Source organism: Eschrichtius robustus, chromosome 20 (genome assembly GCF_028021215.1).
Source record: "Eschrichtius robustus isolate mEscRob2 chromosome 20, mEscRob2.pri, whole genome shotgun sequence".
Lineage (NCBI taxonomy): Eukaryota > Metazoa > Chordata > Mammalia > Artiodactyla > Eschrichtiidae > Eschrichtius > Eschrichtius robustus.
This window is the reverse complement of record NC_090843.1, coordinates 26,896,197-26,913,733: the sequence shown is the minus strand read 5'-3', so window position 1 is coordinate 26,913,733 and position 17,537 is coordinate 26,896,197.

The window sequence follows — 17,537 nt, the reverse complement described above, 5'->3', positions numbered from 1 at the left end:
GCTGAGGAAGGGTCCCTTAAGGGACTGGAAATGGTTCCACCTTTGCAGGGAGCTCTGGTGACTGAGCCTGAAGCTCCTGCTGTGTGGGAGAAGGTACCACCTCCTTAGGGGGCTCAGGAGATATAGCTGAGCCCCCCTGGGCAACTGGAGACTGAGCTGGGGGCTCCTCGTGGACTAAAGAAAGCTCTATCCCTCCAGGGGGATCTGGAGTCTGAGTAGGGTCCTCCTGCTCCACTGGAGGTTGTGCAACCTCTTTAGTGGGCTCTAGAGTTAAGACAACCGCCAGATCCACGGGTTTAACTGTCATATTAGGCAACACTGGATGTTCAACTTCACCTGGACCTAGAGGTGAGAATGTCACTTCATTATGTACTGAAGGTTGAGCTGCACCATCTGTAGAGGCCCCTGGAGGCTGAGTTGGGTGCTGATGCTGGACTGGAGAAGGTCCAACCCACTCAGTGGGCTTTGGATGCTGAGCTGAGCTCTCCTGCTGCCTTGGAGAAGCTTCAGTTTCCTCAGGAAGCTCTTCAGGTTGAGTTGGGGCTCCCTGCTGAACTGGAGAAGGCTCAACATTTTCAGAGGGGGTTGGATGCTGATCTGAAACCTCTTGCTGGACTGACAAAGCTTCCAACTGCTCAGGGAACACTGTAGACTGAGCCGAGGTTTCTTGTTGGGGTGGAGAAGTTTCAACCTCATTAGTGAACGCTGGAGTTACGATAAGTGCAAGATCCACAGGTTTAACAGTGACATCGGGCCGCTGCAGAAGCTGAGCTTGATCCTGACCTAGAGGAGAAACTGTTGTCACGTGATGCTCTGGAGAGAAAACTACAGTCACATTAGAGAGCTCTGGAGACTGGGTTGGAGAGGAGTCAACCTCACCAGGAGACTGTGGAGGCTGAGCTGTGGCTTCCTGCTGAGGTGGAGAAGGTACAAGCTCAGGAGCCTGTGGATGCTGATCTGGAGTCTCCTGCTGGGTTGTGGCAGGTATAACTTCTTCTCCAGGATGCTCTGGATACTGAGCTGGGGTCTCCTCTTGTACTGAAGGTTTATTATGTGCACCGGCTTCTGGAGATTGGGCTGGAGCCTCCTGCTGAAGTGGCAAAGGTTCAACCTCCTCGGGTGGCTGTGAAGGCAGCGTGGGGGCCTCATGCTGGGTTGGAGAAAATTCTGCATTAGTAAGGGGCACTGAGGGCTGAGCTGAAGGCTTGTGCTGATTTGGAGAAGGTCCCACCTCTGGAGTGGGTTCTTTTCTTATGGTAAGCTCCACATCTGCAGGTTTGACAGCGACACTGGAGAAGTTTGAATGCTGAGCATGACGGTGACTTGGAGGTGAAACTGTCATTTCATGATGCTCTGGAGGTTGAGCTGGCTGTTCCTCTTGAGTTGCAGAAGGTTCCACCTAACCTCAAGAAGGCTCTGGAGGCTGAGCTGGTAGCTCCTGCAGGGTTGCAGAAGGATCTGTCTATCTCCGCTGGAGACAGGGCTGGGATCTCCTGCTGGCTTGGACACCATTCTGCCGCACTAGGGGGCTCTGGAGACTGAGCTGAGGCTTCCTCCTGGGTTGCAGAACTTTCAGCTTCTCCAAAAGACTCTGAAAGCTGAGCTGGGGTCTCCTGCTGGGTTGCTGGCTTCACCTCCTCAGGAGACTCTGTAGGCTCAGAAGGCTGAGTCGGTTGTTCCTGTTCACTTGGAGAAGGCTCAGCTTCCACAAGAGGTTCTGGAGGCTGACCTGTGGTCTCCTGCTAGGTTGGACAAGGTTCAACTTCCCCAGGGGGCTCAGAAGGCGGAGCTGCCTGCTCCCGCTCACGTGAAGGCTCAACCTCTCCAGGAGGCTCTGGAGGCTTAGCTGAGGTCTCTTGTTGGGTTGGAGAAGATTCTCTGTCCTCAGAATGCTCAAGAGGTGGAGCCAGGGCCTCCTGCTGAGCTGTAGGAGACTCAGCTTCCGGAGTGGGCTCTGGAGTGATGCTAAGTTCCAAATCCAGAGGTTGAAGTGTCACACTGGGCAAGTTTGAATGAGCGTGACGCTGAACGCCAGGGAGAGATGCTACCTCATCCCTCACTGGAATTTTATTTTATTTATTTCTTTTTTTAATTAATTTTGAACTGATTTGTATTTTTGTGAATTTTTTATATGAGGGTTTTGCTATTGCGATACTGTTCTTTTTCTTACTAATCTGCAAGAATTTTTAATAGGTTACTCTTTTTTTTTACAAGCAGATATTCATTTTTAATTATTATTTATTTAATTATTTTATTTTTGGCTGTGTTGGGTCTTCGTTTCTGTGCGAGGGCTTTCTCCAGTTGTGGCAATTGGGGGAAAGTCTTCATCGCGGTGCGCGGGCCTCTCACTATCGTGGCCTCTCTTGTTGCGGAGCACAGGCTCCAGACGCGCAGGCTCAATAGTTGTGGTTCACAGGCCTAGTTGCTCCGAGGCATGTGGGATCTTTCCAGACCAGGGTTCGAACCCGTGTCCCCTGCATCGGCAGGCAGATTCTCAACCACTGCCGCCACCAGGGAAGCCCCACTCACTGGAATTTGAAGTACATACTCAGTAGGGAACCCTGGAGCCTGAGTTGGGGCCTCTTGATGGAGTAGAGAAGGTTCAACCTCCTCAGGGAGCTCTGGAGGCTGAGATGGGGCCTGCTGCTGAACTGGAGAAGGTTCAACCTCCTCGGGGCTCTCTGGAGGCTGAGATAGGGCCTCCTGCTGGACTGGCGCAGGTTCAACCTCCTCACGGCTCTCTGGAGGCTGAGATGGGGTCTCCTGCTGGACTGGACAAGGTTCAACCTCTTTGGAGACCTGTGGAGTTATGGCCAGTGCCAGATCCAGAGGTTTAACAGTGACATTGTACAAGTTTGACTGCTGAGCTTCATTTACCCCATGATGTGCTACTGGTCGAACTACAACTCCTTAAGTGTCTCCAAAGGCTGGGCTAGGGCCTCCTGGGGACTTGAAGTTTCTAGTTCCTCAGGGGCCTCTGAAGGCTGAGATGGAGCCTCCTGCTGAAGTGGAGGTAGCTCTACCTCTTCAGTGGGCTCTGGATGCTGAGCCCGGGCCTCTGCCTGGGGTGAAAAAGATTCAACCTCCGCAGGGGTCTGTGGATGCTGAGCAGGGGCCTCTTACTGGGGTAAAGATTCAGCCTCCTCAGTGAGCTCTGGATGTCGAGTGTGGGCCTCCTGCTGGGATGGAGAAATTTCAGCTTCCTCAGGGGGCTCTGGAGGTTCATCTGGGCTCCCCAAAAAATCCCTAGGTAGGCTCTCCTCAGGGTAAAAGGCATCCATCCATACTGAGATCTAAATAATCACCCTGCAACTGTTGTTCTAGACACTAGAGAGTGTTTTTTTTCAAATTGGCCTATAGTTCCAACAACAACTTTGGCAAGCCGTTGATGCTGAACTAGATCTTTCTTCAGGCTTGGGGGTGAAACAATAAACTTCATTGGTTTTGAGCTCTTACTACCTAGAGGTGGAACAAGTATTTCAAATGATTGGTGACCTTCAGCCTGATCTAGACCTATGTTTTTAGTCTTACATTTGCATTGAGAAGGCCGAACCAAGGCCTGAGTCTGATTCCAGTCCAGCACTGGAACTTCCTCTGGGAGCTTTTGAATTTGGGTTTGCTTGTTATTCAGATCCTGATGTGGGACAGCAAATTGATCTGGCCCTGTAGGCAGCTCTCCAACCGAATCCGTGTCCGGGTATGGAACCTCAGTCTCAGTCAACTCCTGATGAGGTGGGGCAAACATCTGGACTGGAGATGAGGACGTCAAGTAATTAAAGCCCCCGGCTTCTGTCAGGGTGTAAGGGCATGGGGCAATTTGAGAGGGGGATCTGAGGCGTGTGAAGACCAAGCCTCGATCAGCGGCGGGGGGGGGGGGTTGGGGGTTTATTACTGAAGGTTTATTATGTGTACCGGCTTCTGGAGATTGGGCTGGAGCCTCCTGTTGAACTGGCAAAGGTTCAACTTCCTCGGGTGGCTGTGAAGGCAGCGAGGGGGCCTCATGTTGGGTTGGAGAAAATTCTGCATTAGTAAGGGGCACTGAGGGCTGAGCTGAAGGCTTGTGCTGATTTGGAGAAGGTCCCACCTCTGGAGTGGGTTCTTTTCTTATGGTAAGCTCCACATCTGCAGGTTTGACAGCGACACTGGAGAAGTTTGAATGCTGAGCATGACGGTGACTTGGAGGTGAAACTGTCATTTCATGATGCTCTGGAGGTTGAGCTGGCTGTTCCTGTTGAGTTGTAGAAGGTTCCACCTCCCCTCAAGAAGGCTCTGGAGGCTGAGCTGGTAGCTCCTGCAGGGTTGCAGAAGGATCTATCTATCTCCGCTGGAGACAAGGCTGGGATCTCCTGCTGGCTTGGACACCATTCTGCCTCACTAGGGGGCTCTGGAGACTGAGCTGAGGCTTCCTCCTGGGTTGCAGAACTTTCAGCTTCTCCAAAAGACTCTGAAAGCTGAGCTGGGGTCTCCTGCTGGGTTGCTGGCTTCACCTCCTCAGGAGGCTCTGTAGGCTCAGAAGGCTGAGTCGGTTGTTCCTGTTCACTTGGAGAAGGCTCAGCTTCCACAAGAGACTCTGGAGGCTGACCTGTGGTCTCCTGCTGGGTTGGAGAAGGTTCAACTTCCCCAGGAGGCTCAGAAGGCGGAGCTGGCTGCTCCCGCTCACGTGAAAGCTCAACCTCTCCAGGAGGCTCTGGAGGCTCAGCTGAGGTCTCTTGTTGGGTTGGAGAAGATTCTGTCTCCTCAGGATGCTCAAGAGGTGGAGCCAGGGCCTCCTGCTGAGCTGTAGGAAACTTAGCTTCCGCAGTGGGCTCTGGAGTGACGCTAAGTTCCAAATCCAGAGGTTGAAGTGTCATACTGGGCAAGTTTAAATGAGTGTGACGCTGAACGCCAGGTAGATAAGCTACCTCATCACTCACTGGACTTTGAAGTACATAGTGAGTAGGGAACCCTGGAGCCTGAGTTGGGGCCTCTTGATCGAGTAGAGAAGATTCAACCTCCTCAGGGCGCTCTGGAGGCTGAGAAGGGGCCTGCTGCTGCACTGGAGAAGGTTCAACCACCTCGGGGCTCTCTGGAGGCTGAGAGAGGGCCTCCTGCTGGACTGGCGGAGGTTCAACCTCGTCAGGGCCCTCTGGAGGCTGAGATGGGGCCTCCTGCTGGACTGGAGAAGGTTCTGTCTCTTTCAGGGGTTCCAGAGGTAGGTCTGGGAACTCCTGTTGGAGTAGAGAAGACTCCATATTCTCAGGGGGCTGTAGAAGCTGAGGAAGGGTCCCTTAAGGGACTGGAAATGGTTCCACCTTTGCAGGGAGCTCTGGTGACTAAGCCTGAAGCTCCTGCTGTGTGGGAGAAGGTACCACCTCCTTAGGGGGCTCAGGAGATATAGCTGAGCCCCCCTGGGCAACTGGAGACTGAGCTGGGGGCTCCTCGTGGACTAAAGAAAGCTCTATCCCTCCAGGGGGATCTGGAGTCTGAGTAGGGTCCTCCTGCTGCACTGGAGGTTGTGCAACCTCTTTAGTGGGCTCTAGAGTTAAGACAACCGCCAGATCCACGGGCTTAACTGTCATATTAGGCAACACTGGATGTTCAACTTCACCTGGACCTAGAGGTGAGAATGTCACTTCATTATGTACTGAAGGTTGAGCTGCACCATCTGTAGAGGCCCCTGGAGGCTGAGTTGGGTGCTGATGCTGGACTGGAGAAGGTCCAACCCACTCAGTGGGCTTTGGATGCTGAGCTGAGCTCTCCTGCTGCCTTGGAGAAGCTTCAGTTTCCTCAGGAAGCTCTTCAGGTTGAGTTGGGGCTCCCTGCTGAACTGGAGAAGGCTCAACATTTTCAGAGGGGGTTGGATGCTGATCTGAAACCTCTTGCTGAACTGACAAAGCTTCCAACTGCTCAGGGAACACTGTAGACTGAGCCGAGGTTTCTTGTTGGGGTGGAGAAGTTTCAACCTCATTAGTGAACGCTGGAGTTACGGTAAGTGCAAGATCCACAGGTTTAACAGTGACATCGGGCCGCTGCAGAAGCTGAGCTTGATCCTGACCTAGAGGAGAAACTGTTGTCACGTGATGCTCTGGAGAGAAAACTACAGTCACATTAGAGAGCTCTGGAGACTGGGTTGGAGAGGAGTCAACCTCACCAGGAGACTGTGGAGGCTGAGCTGTGGCTTCCTGCTGAGGTGGAGAAGGTACAAGCTCAGGAGCCTGTGGATGCTGATCTGGAGTCTCCTGCTGGGTTGTGGCAGGTATAACTTCTTCTCCAGGATGCTCTGGATACTGAGCTGGGGTCTCCTCTTGTACTGAAGGTTTATTATGTGCACCGGCTTCTGGAGATTGGGCTGGAGCCTCCTGCTGAAGTGGCAAAGGTTCAACCTCCTCGGGTGGCTGTGAAGGCAGCGTGGGGGCCTCATGCTGGGTTGGAGAAAATTCTGCATTAGTAAGGGGCACTGAGGGCTGAGCTGAAGGCTTGTGCTGATTTGGAGAAGGTCCCACCTCTGGAGTGGGTTCTTTTCTTATGGTAAGCTCCACATCTGCAGGTTTGACAGCGACACTGGAGAAGTTTGAATGCTGAGCATGACGGTGACTTGGAGGTGAAACTGTCATTTCATGATGCTCTGGAGGTTGAGCTGGCTGTTCCTCTTGAGTTGCAGAAGGTTCCACCTCCCCTCAAGAAGGCTCTGGAGGCTGAGCTGGTAGCTCCTGCAGGGTTGCAGAAGGATCTATCTATCTCCGCTGGAGACAGGGCTGGGATCTCCTGCTGGCTTGGACACCATTCTGCCTCACTAGGGGGCTCTGGAGACTGAGCTGAGGCTTCCTCCTGGGTTGCAGAACTTTCAGCTTCTCCAAAAGACTCTGAAAGCTGAGCTGGGGTCTCCTGCTGGGTTGCTGGCTTCACCTCCTCAGGAGACTCTGTAGGCTCAGAAGGCTGAGTCGGTTGTTCCTGTTCACTTGGAGAAGGCTCAGCTTCCACAAGAGGCTGTGGAGGCTGACCTGTGGTCTCCTGCTGGGTTGGAGAAGGTTCAACTTCCCCAGGGGGCTCAGAAGGCGGAGCTGCCTGCTCCCGCTCACGTGAAGGCTCAACCTCTCCAGGAGGCTCTGGAGGCTTAGCTGAGGTCTCTTGTTGGGTTGGAGAAGATTCTCTGTCCTCAGAATGCTCAAGAGGTGGAGCCAGGGCCTCCTGCTGAGCTGTAGGAAACTCAGCTTCCGGAGTGGGCTCTGGAGTGATGCTAAGTTCCAAATCCAGAGGTTGAAGTGTCACACTGGGCAAGTTTGAATGAGCGTGACGCTGAACGCCAGGGAGAGATGCTACCTCATCCCTCACTGGAATTTTATTTTATTTATTTCTTTTTTTAATTAATTTTGAACTGATTTGTATTTTTGTGAATTTTTTATATGAGGGTTTTGCTATTGCGATACTGTTCTTTTTCTTACTAATCTGCAAGAATTTTTAATAGGTTACTCTTTTTTTTTACAAGCAGATATTCATTTTTAATTATTATTTATTTAATTATTTTATTTTTGGCTGTGTTGGGTCTTCGTTTCTGTGCGAGGGCTTTCTCCAGTTGTGGCAATTGGGGGACAGTCTTCATCGCGGTGCGCGGGCCTCTCACTATCGTGGCGTCTCTTGTTGCGGAGCACAGGCTCCAGGCGCGCAGGCTCAATAGTTGTGGTTCACAGGCCTAGTTGCTCCAAGGCATGTGGGATCTTCCCAGACCAGGGTTCGAACCCGTGTCCCCTGCATCGGCAGGCAGATTCTCAACCACTGCGCCACCAGGGAAGCCCCACTCACTGGAATTTGAAGTACATACTCAGTAGGGAACCCTGGAGCCTGAGTTGGGGCCTCTTGATGGAGTAGAGAAGGTTCAACCTCCTCAGGGAGCTCTGGAGGCTGAGATGGGGCCTGCTGCTGAACTGGAGAAGGTTCAACCTCCTCGGGGCTCTGTGGAGGCTGAGTTAGGGCCTCCTGCTGGACTCGCGCAGGTTCAACCTCCTCACGGCTCTCTGGAGGCTGAGATGGGGTCTCCTGCTGGACTGGACAAGGTTCAACCTCTTTGGAGACCTGTGGAGTTATGGCCAGTGCCAGATCCAGAGGTTTAACAGTGACATTGTACAAGTTTGACTGCTGAGCTTCATTTACCCCATGATGTGCTACTGGTCGAACTACAACCTCCTTAAGTGTCTCCAAAGGCTGGGCTAGGGCCTCCTGGGGACTTGAAGTTTCTAGTTCCTCAGGGGCCTCTGAAGGCTGAGATGGAGCCTCCTGCTGAAGTGGAGGTAGCTCTACCTCTTCAGTGGGCTCTGGATGCTGAGCCCGGGCCTCTGCCCTCGGTGAAAAGATTCAACCTCCGCAGGTGTCTGTGGATGCTGAGCAGGGGCCTCTTACTGGGGTAAAGATTCAGCCTCCTCAGTGAGCTCTGGATGTCGAGTGTGGGCCTCCTGCTGGGATGGAGAAATTTCAGCTTCCTCAGGGGGCTCTGGAGGTTCATCTGGGCTCCCCAAAAAATCCCTAGGTAGGCTCTCCTCAGGGTAAAAGGCATCCATCCATACTGAGATCTAAATAATCACCCTGCAACTGTTGTTCTAGACACTAGAGAGTGTTTTTTTTCAAATTGGCCTATAGTTCCAACAACAACTTTGGCAAGCCGTTGATGCTGAACTAGATCTTTCTTCAGGCTTGGGGGTGAAACAATAAACTTCATTGGTTTTGAGCTCTTACTACCTAGAGGTGGAACAAGTATTTCAAATGATTGGTGACCTTCAGCCTGATCTAGACCTATGTTTTTAGTCTTACATTTGCATTGAGAAGGCCGAACCAAGGCCTGAGTCTGATTCCAGTCCAGCACTGGAACTTCCTCTGGGAGCTTTTGAATTTGGGTTTGCTTGTTATTCAGATCCTGATGTGGGACAGCAAATTGATCTGGCCCTGTAGGCAGCTCTCCAACCGAATCCGTGTCCAGATATGGAACCTCAGTCTCAGTCAACTCCTGATGAGGCGGGGCAAACATCTGGACTGGAGATGAGGACGTCAAGTAATTAAAGCCCCCGGCTTCTGTCAGGTGTAAGGGCAAGGGGCAATTTGGGAGGGGAATCTGAGGCGTGTGACGACCAAGCCTCGATCATCCGCGGGGGGGGGTGGGGGTTTATTACTGAAGGTTTATTATGTGTACCGGCTTCTGGAGATTGGGCTGGAGCCTCCTGTTGAACTGGCAAAGGTTCAACCTCCTCGGGTGGCTGTGAAGGCAGCGTGGGGGCCTCATGCTGGGTTGGAGAAAATTCTGCATTTGTAAAAGGCACTGAGGGCTGAGCTGAAGGCTTGTGCTGATTTGGAGAAGGTCCCACCTCTGGAGCGGGTTCTTTTATTATGGTAAGCTCCACATCTGCAGGTTTGACAGCGACACTGGAGAAGTTTGAATGTTGAGCATGACAGTGACTTGGAGGTGAAACTGTCATTTCATGATGCTCTGGAGGTTGAGCTGGCTGTTCCTGTTGAGTTGCAGAAGGTTCCACCTCCCCTCAAGAAGGCTCTGGAGGCTGAGCTGGTAGCTCCTGCAGGGTTGCAGAAGGATCTATCTATCTCCGCTGGAGACAGGGCTGGGATCTCCTGCTGGCTTGGACACCATTCTGCCGCACTAGGGGGCTCTGGAGACTGAGCTGAGGCTTCCTCCTGGGTTGCAGAACTTTCAGCTTCTCCAAAAGACTCTGAAAGCTGAGCTGGGGTCTCCTGCTGGGTTGCTGGCTTCACCTCCTCAGGAGGCTCTGTAGGCTCAGAAGGCTGAGTCGGTTGTTCCTGTTCACTTGGAGTAGGCTCAGCTTCCACAAGAGGCTCTGGAGGCTGACCTGTGGTCTCCTGCTGGTTGGAGAAAGTTCAACTTCCCCAGGAGGCTCAGAAGGTGGAGCTGGTTGCTCCCGCTCACGTGAAGGCTCAACCTCTCCAGGAGGCTCTGGAGGCTCAGCTGAGGTCTCTTGTTGGGTTGGAGAAGATTCTCTGTCTCCTCAGAATGCTCAAGAGGTGGAGCCAGGGCCACCTGCTGAGCTGTAGGAAACTTAGCTTCCGCAGTGGGCTCTGGAGTGACGCTAAGTTCCAAATCCAGAGGTTGAAGTGTCACACTGGGCAAGTTTAAATGAGTGTGACGCTGAACGCCAGGTAGATAAGCTACCTCATCACTCACTGGACTTTGAAGTACATAGTGAGTAGGGAACCCTGGAGCCTGAGTTGGGGCCTCTTGATCGAGTAGAGAAGATTCAACCTCCTCAGGGCGCTCTGGAGGCTGAGAAGGGGCCTGCTGCTGCACTGGAGAAGGTTCAACCACCTCGGGGCTCTCTGGAGGCTGAGAGAGGGCCTCCTGCTGGACTGGCGGAGGTTCAACCTCGTCAGGGCCCTCTGGAGGCTGAGATGGGGCCTCCTGCTGGACTGGAGAATGTTCTTTCTCTTTCAGGGGTTCCAAAGGTAGGTCTGGGAATTCCTGTTGGAGTAGAGAAGACTCCATATTCTCAGGGGGCTGTAGAAGCTGAGGAAGGGTCCCTTAAGGGACTGGAAATGGTTCCACCTTTGCAGGGAGCTCTGGTGACTGAGCCTGAAGCTCCTGCTGTGTGGGAGAAGGTACCACCTCCTTAGGGGGCTCAGGAGATATAGCTGAGCCCCCCTGGGCAACTGGAGACTGAGCTGGGGGCTCCTCGTGGACTAAAGAAAGCTCTATCCCTCCAGGGGGATCTGGAGTCTGAGTAGGGTCCTCCTGCTGCACTGGAGGTTGTGCAACCTCTTTAGTGGGCTCTAGAGTTAAGACAACCGCCAGATCCACGGGTTTAACTGTCATATTAGGCAACACTGGATGTTCAACTTCACCTGGACCTAGAGGTGAGAATGTCACTTCATTATGTACTGAAGGTTGAGCTGCACCATCTGTAGAGGCCCCTGGAGGCTGAGTTGGGTGCTGATGCTGGACTGGAGAAGGTCCAACCCACTCAGTGGGCTTTGGATGCTGAGCTGAGCTCTCCTGCTGCCTTGGAGAAGCTTCAGTTTCCTCAGGAAGCTCTTCAGGTTGAGTTGGGGCTCCCTGCTGAACTGGAGAAGGCTCAACATTTTCAGAGGGGGTTGGATGCTGATCTGAAACCTCTTGCTGGACTGACAAAGCTTCCAACTGCTCAGGGGACACTGTAGACTGAGCCGAGGTTTCTTGTTGGGGTGGAGAAGTTTCAACCTCATTAGTGAACGCTGGAGTTACGATAAGTGCAAGATCCACAGGTTTAACAGTGACATCGGGCCGCTGCAGAAGCTGAGCTTGATCCTGACCTAGAGGAGAAACTGTTGTCACGTGATGCTCTGGAGAGAAAACTACAGTCACATTAGAGAGCTCTGGAGACTGGGTTGGAGAGGAGTCAACCTCACCAGGAGACTGTGGAGGCTGAGCTGTGGCTTCCTGCTGAGGTGGAGAAGGTACAAGCTCAGGAGCCTGTGGATGCTGATCTGGAGTCTCCTGCTGGGTTGTGGCAGGTATAACTTCTTCTCCAGGATGCTCTGGATACTGAGCTGGGGTCTCCTCTTGTACTGAAGGTTTATTATGTGCACCGGCTTCTGGAGATTGGGCTGGAGCCTCCTGCTGAAGTGGCAAAGGTTCAACCTCCTCGGGTGGCTGTGAAGGCAGCGTGGGGGCCTCATGCTGGGTTGGAGAAAATTCTGCATTAGTAAGGGGCACTGAGGGCTGAGCTGAAGGCTTGTGCTGATTTGGAGAAGGTCCCACCTCTGGAGTGGGTTCTTTTCTTATGGTAAGCTCCACATCTGCAGGTTTGACAGCGACACTGGAGAAGTTTGAATGCTGAGCATGAAGGTGACTTGGAGGTGAAACTGTCATTTCATGATGCTCTGGAGGTTGAGCTGGCTGTTCCTGTTGAGTTGCAGAAGGTTCCACTTCCCCTCAAGAAGGCTCTGGAGGCTGAGCTGGTAGCTCCTGCAGGGTTGCAGAAGGATCTATCTATCTCCGCTGGAGACAGGGCTGGGATCTCCTGCTGGCTTGGACACCATTCTGCCGCACTAGGGGGCTCTGGAGACTGAGCTGAGGCTTCCTCCAGGGTTGCAGAACTTTCAGCTTCTCCAAAAGACTCTGAAAGCTGAGCTGGGGTCTCCTGCTGGGTTGCTGGCTTCACCTCCTCAGGAGGCTCTGTAGGCTCAGAAGGCTGAGTCGGTTGTTCCTGTTCACTTGGAGAAGGCTCAGCTTCCACAAGAGGCTCTGGAGGCTGACCTGTGGTCTCCTGCTAGGTTGGAGAAGGTTCAACTTCCCCAGGAGGCTCAGAAGGCGGAGCTGGCTGCTCCCACTCACGTGAAGGCTCAACCTCTCCAGGAGGCTCTGGAGGCTCAGCTGAGGTCTCTTGTTGGGTTGGAGAAGATTCTGTCTCCTCAGGATGCTCAAGAGGTGGAGCCAGGGCCTCCTGCTGAGCTCTAGGAAACTCAGCTTCCGGAGTGGGCTCTGGAGTGATGCTAAGTTCCAAATCCAGAGGTTGAAGTGTCACACTGGGCAAGTTTGAATGAGCGTGATGCTGAATGCCAGGTAGAGATGCTACCTCATCCCTCACTGGAATTTTATTTTATTTATTTCTTTTTTTAATTAATTTTGAACTGATTTGTATTTTTGTGAATTTTTTATATGAGGGTTTTGCTATTGCGATACTGTTCTTTTTCTTACTAATCTGTAAGAATTTTTAATAGGTTACTCTTTGTTTTTACAAGCATATATTCATTTTTAATTATTATTTATTTAATTATTTTATTTTTGGCTGTGTTGGGTCTTCGTTTCTGTGCGAGGGCTTTCTCCAGTTGTGGCAATTGGGGGACAGTCTTCATCGTGGTGCACGGGCCTCTCACTATCGTGGCCTCTCTTGTTGCGGAGCACAGGCTCCAGGCGCGCAGGCTCAATAGTTGTGGCTCACAGGCCTAGTTGCTCCGAGGCATGTGGCATCTTCCCAGACCAGGGTTCGAACCCGTGTCCCCTGCATCGGCAGGCAGATTCTCAACCACTGCGCCACCAGGGAAGCCCCACTCACTGGAATTTGAAGTACATACTCAGTAGGGAACCCTGGAGCCTGAGTTGGGGCCTCTTGATGGAGTAGAGAAGGTTCAACCTCCTCAGGGAGCTCTGGAGGCTGAGATGGGGCCTGCTGCTGAACTGGAGAAGGTTCAACCTCCTCGGGGCTCTCTGGAGGCTGAGATAGGGCCTCCTGCTGGACCGGCGCAGGTTCAACCTCCTCAGGGCTCTCTGGAGGCTGAGATGGGTTCTCCTGCTGGACTGGAGAAGGTTCAACCTCTTTGGTGACCTGTGGAGTTATAGCCAGTGCCAGATCCAGCGGTTTAACAGTGACATTGTACAAGTTTGACTGCTGAGCTTCATTTACCCCTTGATGTGCTACTGGTCGAACTACAACCTCCTTAAGTGTCTCCAAAGGCTGGGCTAGGGCCTCTTGGGGACTTGAAGTTTCTAGTTCCTCAGGGGCCTCTGAAGGCTGAGATGGAGCCTCCTGCTGAAGTGGAGGTAGCTCTACCTCTTCAGTGGGCTCTGGATGCTGAGCCCGGGCCTCTGCCTGGGGTGAAAAAGATTCAACCTCCTACGGGGTCTGTGGCTGCTGAGCAGGGGCCTCTTACTGGGGTAAAGATTCAGCCTCCTCAGTGAGCTCTGGATGTCGAGTGTGGGCCTCCTGCTGGGATGGAGAAATTTCAGCTTCCTCAGGGGGCTCTGGAGGTTCATCTGGGCTCCCCAAAAAATCCCTAGGTAGGCTCTCCTCAGGGTAAAAGGCATCCATCCATACTGAGATCTAAATAATCACCCTGCAACTGTTGTTCTAGACACTAGAGAGTGTTTTTTTTTCAAATTGACCTATAGTTCCAACAACAACTTTGGCAAGCCATTGATGCTGAACTAGATCTTTCTTCAGGCTTGGGGGTGAAACAATAAACTTCATTGGTTTTGAGCTCTTACTACCTAGAGGTGGAACAAGTATTTCAAATGATTGGTGACCTTCAGCCTGATCTAGACCTATGTTTTTAGTCTTACATTTGCATTGAGAAGGCCGAACCAAGGCCTGAGTCTGATTCCAATCCAGCACTGGAACTTCCTCTGGGAGCTTTTGAATTTGGGTTTGCTTGTTATTCAGATCCTGATGTGGGACAGCAAATTGATCTGGCCCTGTAGGCAGCTCTCCAACCGAATCCGTGTCCAGGTATGGAACCTCAGTCTCAGTCAACTCCTGATGAGGCGGGGCAAACATCTGGACTGGAGATGAGGACGTCAAGTAATTAAAGCCCCCGGCTTCTGTCAGGGTGTAAGGGCATGGGGCAATTAGGGAGGGGGATCTGAGGCGTGTGAAGACCAAGCCTCGATCATCCGCGGGTGGGGTTGGGGGTTTATTACTGAAGGTTTATTATGTGTACCGGCTTCTGGAGATTGGGCTGGAGCCTCCTGTTGAACTGGCAAAGGTTCAACCTCCTCGGGTGGCTGTGAAGGCAGCGAGGGGGCCTCATGTTGGGTTGGAGAAAATTCTGCATTAGTAAGGGGCACTGAGGGCTGAGCTGAAGGCTTGTGCTGATTTGGAGAAGGTCCCACCCCTGGAGTGGGTTCTTTTATTATGGTAAGCTCCACATCTGCAGGTTTGACAGCGACACTGGAGAAGTGTGAATGTTGAGCATGACAGTGACTTGGAGGTGAAACTGTCATTTCATGATGCTCTGGAGGTTGAGCTGGCTGTTCCAGTTGAGTTGCAGAAGGTTCCACCTGCCCTCAAGATGGCTCTGGAGGCTGAGCTGGTAGCTCCTGCAGGGTTGCAGAAGGATCTATCTATCTCCGCTGGAGAGAGAGCTGGGATCTCCTGCTGGCTTGGACACCATTCTTCCTCACTAGGCGGCTCTGGAGACTGAGCTGAGGCTTCCTCCTGGGTTGCAGAACTTTCAGCTTCTCCAAAAGACTCTGAAAGCTGAGCTGGGGTCTCCTGCTGGGTTGCTGGCTTCACCTCCTCAGGAGGCTCTGTAGGCTCAGAAGGCTGAGTCTGTTGTTCCTGTTCACTTGGAGAAGGCTCAGCTTCCACAAGAGACTCTGGAGGCTGACCTGTGGTCTCCTGCTGGGTTGGAGAAGGTTCAACTTCCCCAGGAGGCTCAGAACGTGGAGCTGGTTGCTCCCGCTCACGTGAAGGCTCAACCTCTCCAGGAGGCTCTGGAGTCTTAGCTGAGGTCTCTTGTTGGGTTGGAGAAGATTCCCTGTCCTCAGAATGCTCAAGAGGTGGAGCCAGGGCCTCCTGCTGAGCTGTAGGAAACTTAGCTTCCGCAGTGGGCTCTGGAGTGATGCTAAGTTCCAAATCCAGAGGTTGAAATGTCACACTGGGCAAGTTTGAATGAGCGTGACGCTGAACGCCAGGTAGAGATGCTACCTCATCTCTCACTGGAATTTGAAGTACATACTGAGTAGGGAACCCTGGAGCCTGAGTTGGGGCCTCTTGATCGAGTGGAGAAGATTCAACCTCCTCAGGGCGCTCTGGAGGCTGAGAAGGGGCCTGCTGCTGCACTGGAGAAGGTTCAACCACCTCGGGGCTCCCTGGAGGCTGAGAGAGGGCCTCCTGCTGGACTGGCGGAGGTTCAACCTCGTCAGGGCCCTCTGGAGGCTGAGATGGGGCCTCCTGCTGGACTGGAGAAGGTTCTGTCTCTTTCAGGGGTTCCAGAGGTAGGTCTGGGAACTCCTGTTGGAGTAGAGAAGACTCCATATTCTCAGGGGGCTGTAGAAGCTGAGGAAGGGTCCCTTAAGGGACTGGAAATGGTTCCACCTTTGCAGGGAGCTCTGGTGACTGAGCCTGAAGCTCCTGCTGTGTGGGAGAAGGTACCACCTCCTTAGGGGGCTCAGGAGATATAGCTGAGCCCCCCTGGGCAACTGGAGACTGAGCTGGGGGCTCCTCGTGGACTAAAGAAAGCTCTATCCCTCCAGGGGGATCTGGAGTCTGAGTAGGGTCCTCCTGCTGCACTGGAGGTTGTGCAACCTCTTTAGTGGGCTCTAGAGTTAAGACAACCGCCAGATCCACGGGTTTAACTGTCATATTAGGCAACACTGGATGTTCAACTTCACCTGGACCTAGAGGTGAGAATGTCACTTCATTATGTACTGAAGGTTGAGCTGCACCATCTGTAGAGGCCCCTGGAGGCTGAGTTGGGTGCTGATGCTGGACTGGAGAAGGTCCAACCCACTCAGTGGGCTTTGGATGCTGAGCTGAGCTCTCCTGCTGCCTTGGAGAAGCTTCAGTTTCCTCAGGAAGCTCTTCAGGTTGAGTTGGGGCTCCCTGCTGAACTGGAGAAGGCTCAACATTTTCAGAGGGGGTTGGATGCTGATCTGAAACCTCTTGCTGGACTGACAAAGCTTCCAACTGCTCAGGGGACACTGTAGACTGAGCCGAGGTTTCTTGTTGGGGTGGAGAAGTTTCAACCTCATTAGTGAACGCTGGAGTTACGATAAGTGCAAGATCCATAGGTTTAACAGTGACATCGGGCCGCTGCAGAAGCTGAGCTTGATCCTGACCTAGAGGAGAAACTGTTGTCACGTGATGCTCTGGAGAGAAAACTACAGTCACATTAGAGAGCTCTGGAGACTGGGTTGGAGAGGAGTCAACCTCACCAGGAGACTGTGGAGGCTGAGCTGTGGCTTCCTGCTGAGGTGGAGAAGTTACAAGCTCAGGAGCCTGTGGATGCTGATCTGGAGTCTCCTGCTGGGTTGTGGCAGGTATAACTTCTTCTCCAGGATGCTCTGGATACTGAGCTGGGGTCTCCTCTTGTACTGAAGGTTTATTATGTGCACCGGCTTCTGGAGATTGGGCTGGAGCCTCCTGCTGAAGTGGCAAAGGTTCAACCTCCTCGGGTGGCTGTGAAGGCAGCGTGGGGGCCTCATGCTGGGTTGGAGAAAATTCTGCATTAGTAAGGGGCACTGAGGGCTGAGCTGAAGGCTTGTGCTGATTTGGAGAAGGTCCCACCTCTGGAGTGGGTTCTTTTCTTATGGTAAGCTCCACATCTGCAGGTTTGACAGCGACACTGGAGAAGTTTGAATGCTGAGCATGACGGTGACTTGGAGGTGAAACTGTCATTTCATGATGCTCTGGAGGTTGAGCTGGCTGTTCCTCTTGAGTTGCAGAAGGTTCCACCTCCCCTCAAGAAGGCTCTGGAGGCTGAGCTGTTAGCTCCTGCAGGGTTGCAGAAGGATCTATCTATCTCCGCTGGAGACAGGGCTGGGATCTCCTGCTGGCTTGGACACCATTCTGCCGCACTAGGGGGCTCTGGAGACTGAGCTGAGGCTTCCTCCTGGGTTGCAGAACTTTCAGCTTCTCCAAAAGACTCTGAAAGCTGAGCTGGGGTCTCCTGCTGGGTTGCTGGCTTCACCTCCTCAGGAGACTCTGTAGGCTCAGAAGGCTGAGTCGGTTGTTCCTGTTCACTTGGAGAAGGCTCAGCTTCCACAAGAGGTTCTGGAGGCTTACCTGTGGTCTCCTGCTAGGTTGGACAAGGTTCAACTTCCCCAGGGGGCTCAGAAGGCGGAGCTG